Source organism: Syngnathus acus, chromosome 21 (genome assembly GCF_901709675.1).
Source record: "Syngnathus acus chromosome 21, fSynAcu1.2, whole genome shotgun sequence".
Classification (NCBI taxonomy): domain Eukaryota; kingdom Metazoa; phylum Chordata; class Actinopteri; order Syngnathiformes; family Syngnathidae; genus Syngnathus; species Syngnathus acus.
This window is the reverse complement of record NC_051105.1, coordinates 8,136,942-8,149,264: the sequence shown is the minus strand read 5'-3', so window position 1 is coordinate 8,149,264 and position 12,323 is coordinate 8,136,942. Positions and strand designations below refer to the sequence as shown.

Genomic DNA, 12,323 nt, shown 5'->3' with positions numbered 1-12,323 from the left:
GCACTGTTAAGCAATTTTATTTGCGACAATTATGCCTTTGTAAATATTGGCCAAAAAGATCAAAGTTGCATTCATCCACCCATAAGACATTTTTTTTTTAATACAACAAAATGGGTGCTTTGGCTCACTAAAGTTCAGAAAACACAGCTGCACTCAGACTGTACTTGCACACTTCAATCTCCAAAAATCACATTTTAAACCTTCACATATTGCTTGATGGTAGACATTGCATCTCAGTTCCTTTTTGCACATTTCGGGTGCACTATTTGCACCAATGCGCTGCACAATACTGTCCCGTGTTGTGTTTAGTTGCCCTGGCAGATGTTGGTATCATCTGCGGTGGGTTATTAGCTTCGTAACGTAACTGCAAACTAGCAGCGCTAACCTAACGCGCCCAGCAAATGCGGCATTCCGTTACAAGCACCAAAGGTATATGTCAAACTGTCGCTCTCCCCGTCTGCCAGTCGATGGATCGCATTAGAAAGTTGGAATTTCACGTCATTTCAGAACTTTCCCATCCGATCGAGGAGCCCGATTCCTGAGCTAGCTCTTTTAGCTACCTTAGCAGAACTTTGCAGGGAGGCGTGCAGTCGCTCAGGCATCATTCCACAAGTTTTGCCCCCCCTGTCATGTTTCCTTTCTTCAGGCGCTCGGTGTGACATCTACTTCATCGCCGAGCGTCACTTTGATGACACGTAGTTTTGACATCGGGCGAACTGGAAGCGATGTGTTATAAAGAGGTAAACACTTCGGGAAAAGTTTTGGGAATTCCTTCCAAAGCGTCGCTCCTGCTGGCCAGTTCCTGACCAGCTTCCACAGAAGACTGCCTACTACTTTATTAAAGGGACAGTACACAATGCATCTGCGATGAGCTGTGATGCACGGTTATGATAAACGTCACTTACTTGATTGGTGAACTCGTAATTTTGTATTTGTCCCACCAAAGTAATGAGGCCTCCAACTGTGTCATGTCAACCTTGCAAGCCCCTCTGAAATAACCCCCTGTTAATCATCTCATACTGTCACCTCACCCACATTAAACCATTAAAGCCAACCAAAATATTCTATTTAACATAACATCATAGCCAATTTGACGGAGCTTCAAAGATGAAACCCCTCCTTGCGAGGCGGAGCCCGCCTTTATAATTAGCACTGCAAATGTATGCATGTGTATGTCTACTACTAATTGATTCGGACTAGGTTTAGTTTCTGGGTCATTGAATTCCATTGCTTCTAATGAAACACAGGGGAGACAACCCGCAATACACACATGCATAATTTACCTCATTCTTTGGTTAAAATTAGAAAATTACAAGTACACTTGAATAATGATTTAAGATATGAATATTTGGAAATGTTTTGATGAACAAAGTTTTTCTGTGTGCTTGTTTATTTTTCAGATTTCTTTCATACTTCCTGGTATTCTTTTATGATTCCATATACATTCAAACCCAGTATAACAAAATGGTCAGCCATACACTCTTCCTTGCCATTGCCTCTCCACATGAAAAAGTCCCCATTGTCAGCGGTATCGAGCAAATGTGCATGTTCCCTGCTGGTGGGCCTGATCCATCAAGACCTCGACAAATAAATCAGTGCGTCGGGAAGAACATGCTATGCACAGTGGGGAGAGTGGAAAATTGACCAATGCAGGCAGAACACATGGATGGTAAAATCACAGACTTTGACTACAGATGGTTGGTTAAATCAGCCATCCATTTTATATAGCGCCTGTCTTCAGTCGGGTCTCGGGTGAGATGGAGCTTTTCCCAGATGAATTATGGCCTGCCGTCACGCCAGCCAATCACAGGGCACATACAGTCAAACAACCACAAGCAAGGGGAGAATAAAATACACAATTAGACCAGAGCTAAGATTCAAATCTAAAATCTCCGGACAGTGAGGCAGACATGCTAACCACTACTCCACCGTGTTGCACGCTCACCCAGAAAACAGAAAATATATTGATTTCCTGCTGATGGTAAAGCACAACAGGTACAAACCAATTAGTTTGAGCGGGGAGGGGCATGTTAAAACAATCCGCACGAGTGTGCCAACATATTCCAGGTCCCTAAAAGATTTTTCCAAAAGCCTGCAGAGGGGTGTGGTGTTGAGCAGGGCCATGTGTCGGTCACAGAAATAGACACGTCGATACCATCTCAGCGGGGAGATTTGATCAGTCACACTCCAGAATCGCCATTTGCACCAATTGGTAGGCTGTTTGTATTTTGGGACTCTCATGCTAATTGAAGGAACAAAACTACAGTGGTGCTTATTATATTTTATAAAAACATTGTAGGAATTAAAGAGCTCATGCATCATGATTAAATCATTAGGGCTCCTTCTGGTGTATAGTCGTTCACAAATACCGATACCAAGTACTGATACCACTAATACTTTTGATACATAAAATTCTCCTATAAATCAATAACAGATTATTTTAAACCAAATGAAATAAATGTTTTTTTTCCATTTGATTTTTCTCATTTCTACCATCTAATTAAAACCTTTAATTAAAAGCCTAATTAAAAAACTTAATTAACAAATTAAACCTTCTGGTAAAACAGCTATAAGTGGGGGACCAATACTGTTGTTATCTGATACCGATACCTTGAAATAAGGCGCCGATACCAGGTATCGGTACTCGCCCATCGCTAATTATTACCATTCATATTTGACACATAATGTGGTATGATTTTGAGCGATTCTCAGTTGTATCTATTATATCTAATCTATATTCATTGATCGCTACAGTGTGTTAATTGATTGGCACATAGCGTGGTGAATCTACAGCAACAAAATAACATTTCCAGATGAACTTTAACACACTTGATAACACCTTTTAACAAGCAATCTGAAAATGTAACTATGTGAAAATGAGGCTAGCGGAACTTGAGTCTTTGTTAGAAACACCATGAATGTTATTTTTCGAACGGGAGAAAGGCACATGGAAATATCAGGCTGTTATTAATTAACAGGTGTTATCTGAATGAAATACAAAACACCTTTGAAGGAGCAGATGCACGCACTTGTGAACCTAAGCAAATAGTTTTTTCTTGTCTCCGTCTCTCGTTCACACCTCCAGCTAATGGCTCAATTAACACACTGTCATGTCAGAAAATGTGAGTAAATCCACCTGACTACAAGGAGGAAAGTGAAGTGGAAGAAAATAATTGATACCATTCGCAGAGTAGTACTTTGAAAGCTAGTAATTATGTGTGTATAACAGGCATGGAATTCATCTGACAGTTCCGGAAACTTAATAGATGCACAGCGTGAGTGTTTGCCTGTGTGTATTTTTTTCATTATCATTTCAGGGATGATATCCGCATTCACCTGTGACACCTGCTTTAGTGATGAAAAAAACAAAACTCTCTTCGTGCACCTGTGTAAACAAGAGCGTTTATTATCTTGTGCTCTTATTATTATTCTGTTACATTAAAACAAGACTCAGTGAGCACATTCAACTCAAAACTGTCAAGTTTTATACACGTTAGCCAAAACACTGAAATTGTCTTTTCGCATTGAAATGCCAGATCCGATCTAACCTGTCCAAAATAAAATCTCAGCTCCTCGGTAAGCTGCAGTCTATCAGTCGCTCTACACAGAAGATAAAGAATAGATGCCAGTAAGTATGTTACATTGTCGGTCTACCTGTGTTGTTCCGCTATTTGTGTTCAAATATTCATTGCTGTAAAAGTTAAAACAAGGCAAAGTTATTTATTAGACCATCTAGGTCGTCGTCCGTCATGTGTTAGCATTTAAGTTGAAATGCAGCAATCCAATATGATTATATTCTCCATAGTGATTTGTTGTTTTCAATGTATTCATTTCGCTCGTAACATAATTATACAATACAGAATCTATTTTACCATCACAGGCACAATGCCTATGCTGCTACATGTCGTGATCCACAGCCCTGCAATGAGTTTCCATTTATCAAAGTGGTCTGGATATGTTAGTTGCTCCTTTCTACCAATGCGATATCAGCACCGAAGGGCATCGGTGAAACTGATTTCAAATAAACAACGCCGCCCCGTGTTGCGTGTAATGGAGAAACACGACAGAGCACAACAATGTGATTGATTGATTGACATGTTTTGGGTTTGACAGCGCAGACGAGTAAGCCGTGGTGTGTTTTAGATACCCGGGCAATATATATATTCATCTATTGTGTAATTTGTTGATCCAGGCAAAACTCTTAAATGTCACCACAAATCAATATAGCATGTTATATTTTCCGCTTCAACCGAGTGAAAATTGAATGTGAGCTGGGTTGTTTTGGAAGCAGTCTTACAAAGAAATGAATTGCAGACTGAAAGACCCGCCAAGTTCATGGCCTCTATCTCCTTCCTCTCTCTTTTACAGAAAAAGTGACATTTTCAATGCCTGAAGCAATTTAATCCCCGCTCTATTCTATGAAAATGCCTGTAAATGAGGGTCTGCGAAATTAAGAAGCTATACCAACCCTTAGACAATGCGTTGATCTCTCCCCCTTGGGTCCGTCCTTTCCCTCTCTGATACAAAATATGGGATATTATCAATGCATGAAACTATTTAATCTTTTCCCCATCGCTCCCTGTTCTCATATGAAAGCCTCTGTAAATTAATGTTTCCGAAACTTAGAAAGAGATCTTTTTTTTTTTTTTCTTCTTCTGAGGTCAGTCACGCTCTCTTTTTCTCCCCGCATCTCTGAACGGTCCATTTGTCAGAGGTCAGACTCGTTACCGATCACATTCCGAAAACGGGAATTACATTCTGTCTGGCAAGCGGCGCCTATTACCGCATGTAAATTCATTAATGGAAAAAACTAACACCCACTCAAGTCTTCTACTGTGAACCCCCCAACCAACGCATGCACACTTTTAGGTCTTGCCATCATTTCTGAGAATAACTTTAGCTGTTTTATTGATCTTTTTCACAGCAGTCGGTTTTGACACACCAAAACAAAAGGGCAGATGCTATCATTCGAAGATCGGGCATTTTTACAATAACGCTTTCAAAACACAAATGTAAAAAATATTTGGGTTGGATCAATAGTATGTTATTTTGTCGTGATGAAAACACAAAAATAAAAATAATTCCAATGGCTTTTGCGCAACACCATATAACTTTGCGTAATAATCGTTCCTCCGAAAATATGCTACTCTTATAATCCAAACTCAATAACATACCTTTCAAATAGTCACCTTACAAATCCTAATACGAGTTAGCAATAAAAAAAAATATTTGAGGAGTTGCAAAACCCAATCCTGAGACGACCAGCAGACTTTGAGAGATAAGAAATAGAGAGTCAGGAAGAAAATCCAACAAGGAAATAGAGAGGATAGACGAGACGGAGAATATGCTGTGAGGGTTAAGAAATAGAGAGAAGCCCAGAGCAGCTTAAAGAACAAGGCAAATAATAAAAGACGAGCTTATAGCAGACTGACTACCACTGACTGCAGACTGAATGAAGTCAAGGTTTTCCAGAGCACGAGAGGCAATGGAAAGCAAAACCTCTTTGTTATGTTAAACGCACCATCATATCGGCCCGCTTTATTCATTTTAACATTATCATTGTGCAAAATAGCAGAGATTGACACAGACGCTTTCTTTGGATTAATCCCCAAGCAGTTCAAAGAATGCAATGTGTTGCTTGGCATAAGCCGGTAATAATATAAGCACGATACGCTACAGAGTATGGATTCCTCCATATCGACCTACTGTACGTCTGCAAACTCACGAGCCGTGTCAGATAAGTCGGTAGTGACAAAAGACCATTCATTTTGTGCATCCTGTATGCAAATGATTCATTATGCTTGAAGAATACCACATTTGCACACCATCGATAGAAAAAAAAAGCAAAGCAATCTGTTTGAGTAGATTCTGAAGAGTGTGTTTTTATTAGTTTCTGATAGTTTCACTTTTCTAGTCTTTTTTTTTTTTTGCTGGTTTAAAAACAATGTCGTTTCGAGCTGTCACCACTTTTTCATGAGGAATCCCCAAAGTTGACATTATGCTCTGATCATCGTTTGTATGAGCTCAAGAATTTGTCCAAAATGGCAGCATTGGACTTAAAATGGCTGACTTCCTGTTTAATTTTCTGCGTTGGTTCTTGAAACATTTCCAAGCATCGTGTCATGAAAGGACCTTCACAACACCTGCTGCTTGGCTTCTTGACATACTATTTATTATTCTATCCAATTTGTAGTTGCGGTGCTGCGCTACACGAGTAACCGCACACCACTTTAAGCATTTCATTCTTCGCTGCATTAACATCGACAATGAATCCAAAGGCCGTGCATGAAATGGCATTGTTAATACTGACTCAGCTGTCCCCTGGATCCACTTTTTGAATTTTATGCACAACCATTACCGCTCATAACTGCTGTGTTTGGGTTTAGTGACACCACTAAATCTTTTCCAGCTGCTTTGGGCTGCAACACTTGTATCAGATCTCATTAGATTGTGGCTGTGCTTAGTGGAAATCAGGAAACAGAGAGTGAGACCAGAAAGATCATCCATCCATCCATCCATCCATCCATCCATCCATCCATCCATCCATCCATCCATCCATCCATCCATCCATCCATCCATCCATCCATCCATCCATCCATCCATCCATCCATCCATCCATCCATCCATCCATCCACTCTTGCCACTATTTGAAGTTTCTCTGATTTCCACCAACTAAAGTTCACTTTTATACATAGTAAGTGCTTTTAAACTATACCGTTTTGTATTCCTGACAAGGTATTTGAACATGACTCGTTGTTGAATGCTAATTCTCAAAATACCATCAGGGGCTGGCGAGGGTCCAGTTTAGAGGCCTGAGGTTAGCATCTCTGCTCTATGCAAATGAGGTTTGGTTTTGCTGGCCTCATCAGACTGTGACCTCCAACGGGCAGCGTGTGGGGCAGGAGGATAATGTGAAACGATGGGGATGACTGTCAACATTTGCAAGTCAGAGGTCGTGGGTCTTTGCCACATGAATGCGAGTTTACCTCCAGGTGATAATACGCTAAAGTCTCATCAGTTGGAGCCATCTTGGATTGTGTCTTCATGAATGGAAGCTGGAGCATGAAATAGGAGGAGATTGGCATTGGTAGTCGTCAGGGCATGAATAGCTCTGTAAAAATAAAAATGGAGCTGGTGGGTGAAGCTCTCAATTTATCAATATTACACTTGCACCTGCGCTCTGGAACTTTGGGGAATGAAAAATGTGACGGTCTTGGTCGTAGAAGTAGGGTGAGGAGTTCAAACAAGACAATTGCGGCACCTTTGGAATGAGAGTTGTCAGTTGAAGTGATTCATGCATTTCAATGGCATTTTTATATGAGCTAAATGGTGGAGCCTGAGCAAAGTTACAACCTAGGGGAAGTGTCTAATGTGCTTTTTTTAACTTCCAATTGCAATGGTATGAATCACACGGAATATTCATTTTAAAATGTTCATCTTCAATCTTGAAGACTCAGCAACATAGATGAATAAAATTGCCTTTTTACATTGAGGAAATTACAACTCTATGCAAGGGTAATGGAACAAGTTGATTCACGCACACTAGTTTTCAATTTTCTATGGCAGACATGTGAGTGAGTACACCAAGGACTTGTCACCAAATAAAAGAATAAAACAATATTTTATAATAATAATAACATTTTGGGGTCTCTGAAATAGATTAACTGCATTTACATTAATTCCTATTGCTTCCGTTTATGTTTAAATCTGCTTTAGTCATTCTTATTTTTCTGACATGAAAGCAAAGGTTCCATTGTAGATAAACAAAAGAAATAGAAAATTACCAAAATAACTAAAGAAGGGTGAAACACATCAGAAAATATACATGTATACACATTGAATCCTGTTTGAGACTGAGAAGATGTTTCTTTCCTTACTTCGTAACTCTTCTACAAAACCTCAGTATGGTTCGAATAAAAAGCCTCAGATTTATTTATTAGGAACAATATTTTCATAGTCTCCCCTCATATAAAATTCCATTTCTTTGTTCACTTTGATGAAATAGAAGGCAGGTTGAGATATTACTGTATGCCTTGGAAAAATGAATTATAGATGATTGGCCTGAGACTGTGGCGCCCCTGAATCCACTCACAATCACATCCCTCTGCACACTGGCTTTTGTAAAGAAAATGCCTCTGTCATGTTTTCTTTGTGCTTGCTTTTCGCGTATGTGTGTGTGCGTGTGTGTGTGTATGTGTGCGCGGAATCGGGGTTCGGTGAACATTTTAGTCTGTAATGGGGGGTATGATATTGGAGGAATAGATCACAGCACTCAGATTGAATTTTCAGCAAGCCGAGGTTTGAACAGGTCACGGGGCACCACAGGGCTAAAAGAAAGAAGAGCGGGGAAAAAAAGAAACAAAGTGGGAGGAGGAGAAATTGTGTGTCAAAAAAGGATTTGCCTGCTATTATACAGTACAGAGCAAAAAAATCTATTTTATTTGGCATTCAGGATTGCTGGGTGAAATCACACACGTACACACACACAGTGACCTTTTCAAAGCATTGCATATTTTCTCCATTGCCTTTCTCTTCATTAGCCCAAGGTCATTTTTCTTTTTTTTAAATTATACCTACACACGCATCGTACGCAAACAAGTGTGACCAAGGAATAAAAAAAAAAAATCCAAGTAAAAACAAGCCATAGTGTAAATAGTGTAATAATTACGCTGTCCCTTTAATCTATTGTTATTCTCAGCCCACAAAGCTCACTTTCAGTGGCCTATTGGCATCTATTTTACTGACACGCGCTGCATTTTAAAGAGGTCAGCATGAACAATCGATAAGTGTTTCGATGGCATTCCGTGAGGACGGAAACTTCCCAAAGTTTCATTATCACATCACTGCACTTGTGACGTGCTTATGTAAAATCCAAAACCCACATCCAGATGTATTTCCTCAAACTTATTCTTGCCGCATTGCACTCGCTTTGCATTGTGTTAGTATCAGTCCACTTTTGAATGAAATCATGTTCAGTTACGCGTGCGCCATTTTCTGCACATAAAAGTTTTATGGCTGCAAACAGATTCCAATCACCCATCAAATTGTAAATGGAGCAAAGACACAACTAATGGCCGTTTACTGAGGAGCGATAGCCCCGAGCTAAGCTTTTCACACTCCATAAGGAAATGATACATAATTCACAAGTAACAGCTGAACAATTGAGGACAAAAACGGGAAGACGAGGGCATCAATGAAAATGGAAAAGGAGGTTGAAAATGTCAGCGTTGTGTACATATTGCGTCCTGAGTGACGGATGCAAGTGTGCATTCACGTGTGGGCGTGTTAATAAGCACACGTGCGGGCAGACGGTGCTAACCTTTCCGGTTGTGTGCGACGTGGCACATCTTTGCCAAGTGTGTTCATTAAACGGAGCTTGGGATTGAGGTGACAGTGAGTAAGAGTAGTTAGCATCACAAACATACACACACACAAGAACAACATCTGTCGCTAATTAAAGATTCATGCTTGAATTCCTGTGAAAACTCAACGTGGCAATGAACACTGGGGACAGCAAGTCGAGGGAGAGACAAAGACAGAATGACAGATGAAGGAGAGGAAAGCAATCAAGAAACGGAGACAAAATACTCTTACGAGAGTGAAATGAATACTGATTTGGTGTGGGAAATTTTTTTTTTGACCTTCTTCCTTACTTGCCCGTAATTATGCGAATTGCTCTGTTCCAGAACGGCAAGAAATCCTGAAACAAAAATTAATTTCGCATTTGAATCACAAATGTTTGCCAGATACGACGACGACATTTGGTTTGAGATGGGGGGGGGGACGCTACCAATAATGTTAAATAGCCTTAGATTTACACTGAGAGGGTTTTCGTACTTCTACTATTTCGTACTGTCCGTCTATTTTGAACAACTTAAAGCAAAAGGCAGAATTTAAGACTTTAAATGCAACGCAAAGTTAGTACCCCGCTTCAAGCGCAACGGTGTGACAGCAGATACAAACTACATCTCATAAAGAAAAACTCTACAGCTAGTCATAGCGTGATGACTCTAACCATGATAAACCGTGTTTGGATTCCAGCTAGGGACAAAATACGAGGCAGTGTTGCATTCATTTGCATAGTAATGGTCTTTCAGACAGTTTGCAACGCAATACTTGACTGATTTATACGCCGATTAACGTCTCGGTGTTTGCTTGGTAAAATGATGATGATGCAGTTGTGTCGACTGAGTTGGAAAACTTTTTGTACCATTTATTTATACTCCACTAATATATATAAGCGAGCACTAACTTCCGTTTCAAACACTACAAGTAATTTTTATACACGTGCTCGTGACCTGAAATGACTCTAAACAATCAATTCTGAACTGGGAAAATAACAACAGCTTTGACTTCACGGAAGCTGAAGACGTATCTGCAACGCACAGGCAGGAACCGTGGTAATGAAGTCCATTTATGTAAAAGGACAATTGGTTAATTATTGCTCATTTATGCAAAGCACAGTCTCCTGGATAATTAAGCGCTGCATACTATTTTATAGAGAAGCTGAACAAAGGGATAATTTACAATTAATATCATTCCGTATTCGGTATTAGATTGTCAATTTCAACTAATGGATTACGGTATCAATTAGAGTTATGTCATCACCGTAGAAACGGAAGCGGGTTTTTGGTTTTTGTGTATACCGCACTCAGCGGCTAATCGAGGTGCGGCATCTATTAGAGTGGAGGCCGCTATCTGAGCGATCTTCATCCCAAGCTGGCTTCCCGGTAAAGTGGCGCATCAGAGGCGGAACAGTGGAACCGGGATTTATTCGCCTGTCCCTTTCAGACACAACTCACCGAAGCGGGATATTACCGTGTCGCGCGGCCCATGTGCCTTGGCGCGATGAAATAATCAATTGTAGCTGTCAGGGCGACAGCTACGATTGCTTTCAACAGAAAGCGGGCGTGTGACAGTGCGTCTTGGGTGTTAAACTTGACACTCCGGTCGCGATTGGCGGTGTTCCGGTTCTCCTCGGAAAACTGTCTGAAGCCTGAGGTGACTTCAATCCCCCATTCCGCATCGCTACCTTACACCCAGGTCAGCAAGACAGGTAAAAGACGGTTTCGATGGCTCGTCCGTAACGGGCTCAAGCCCCCTTGAACAATTCTGCCAGTTTGGGGGCCATTCCTGAAGTGTTTTTTTCGTTCCATCATGAGGAAACCTAACGAGGACAAGCACTTCGGCGTGTACGATAGAGACGGTGAGCAGCCTCGGGGTATAGATTTGGACTCAACCAACTAATCGCGATAAGGCTTTTTGATCATGTCTCAGTGTGAAAATGGATTCGAGCAAGTCTGACCAGATAGCTTGAGGAGCCGCCTACCTCAAACAGTAATCCATCCACCCTGATTTCCCGGAACTGGGGGAACGGTAGACATGGATGAGGATGAGTTTATCATGTATAATAGAAAAAGGGACAAAAAGGAAAAATATCCAATTAAGGTCAATTCCAGATTGGCAGCATTATGAAGTGCCTCCAAGCTAAAGTTATGCACAAGACGAGAATATGTATTTCATCCCGTTTGTGCACTTATGCTTACATTCACGGCCATGTGAATAAATTACTCGTTAGAGCCGTTTGTGTTCCCCTGTGTGTCTCTATTCCTAAATGCCATTTTGTTGTTCCCTCACTAATTTCAAGCAGACATTACTTACTAGACACTGAAAGGTTTTCTTGATGTCACGGAGTCCTTCATGCCCGAGCGCTGCACTTTTGTTTGATTTGCAATTTGGTTTATGAACCCGTAGCTTTAATGGAAAAGACACACACTCTGATCCTCATTATCAACCTGCTGCCATAAAGAGATTCCGATCAGAGGAGGAAGTGGATGACGGAAGACAGAAAAGAGGGTATAAAATACATCAAGTCACAGCCCTCATTATCAAATCCCATCTATGAAGGGGGGAGAATCTGATTGAGTGCGACACGGTGGAAGGTGAGGGAGGCTTTTTTTCTTCTTCTTTCCAGTTCACCAGTGGAGAAAATAGATTGGTGTCGATGATTAACTGATAGAACTCGACAATGGCGCTAGCGTGATTTACCAACACCAAAGCCAGGGTCACCCACGCCGGCAAAGAACGAGCCGAGCCCCGACGAACATGTGTGAGGGCGACCGAGGAGTTCGCTCTGCCTTCATAAGCCGATCATTTACAGAATTCTGGCCACCTTCTAATATTTCATCTGCGCCATCAGCTGAGGCCACGATCCATTACTGATGGCCAGGAGCGCCGCATGGGGGCCCACTCGGGGCAATGAGAGCCGGGTGGAAAAGCGAGCAACGGGGCAGGCGGGAAGGAGATGGAGGGGGAGGAGGAGG

General features: G+C 41.2%; 1 protein-coding gene across 5 annotated transcripts in view; it reads right to left on the bottom strand.

Moving 5' to 3' along the window:
- The window catches only part of pard3bb (par-3 family cell polarity regulator beta b), a 76,896-nt gene extending 76,076 nt beyond the window's left edge, over positions 1–820 (bottom strand). For all 5 annotated transcript variants that reach the window (XM_037280723.1, XM_037280724.1, XM_037280725.1 and 2 more), the window contains exon 1: positions 561–820. The gene's annotated coding sequence lies outside the window, so the exon portion shown is untranslated. The remainder of the gene's footprint in view (positions 1–560) is intronic.
- Positions 821–12,323: the final 11,503 nt, after the last annotated feature.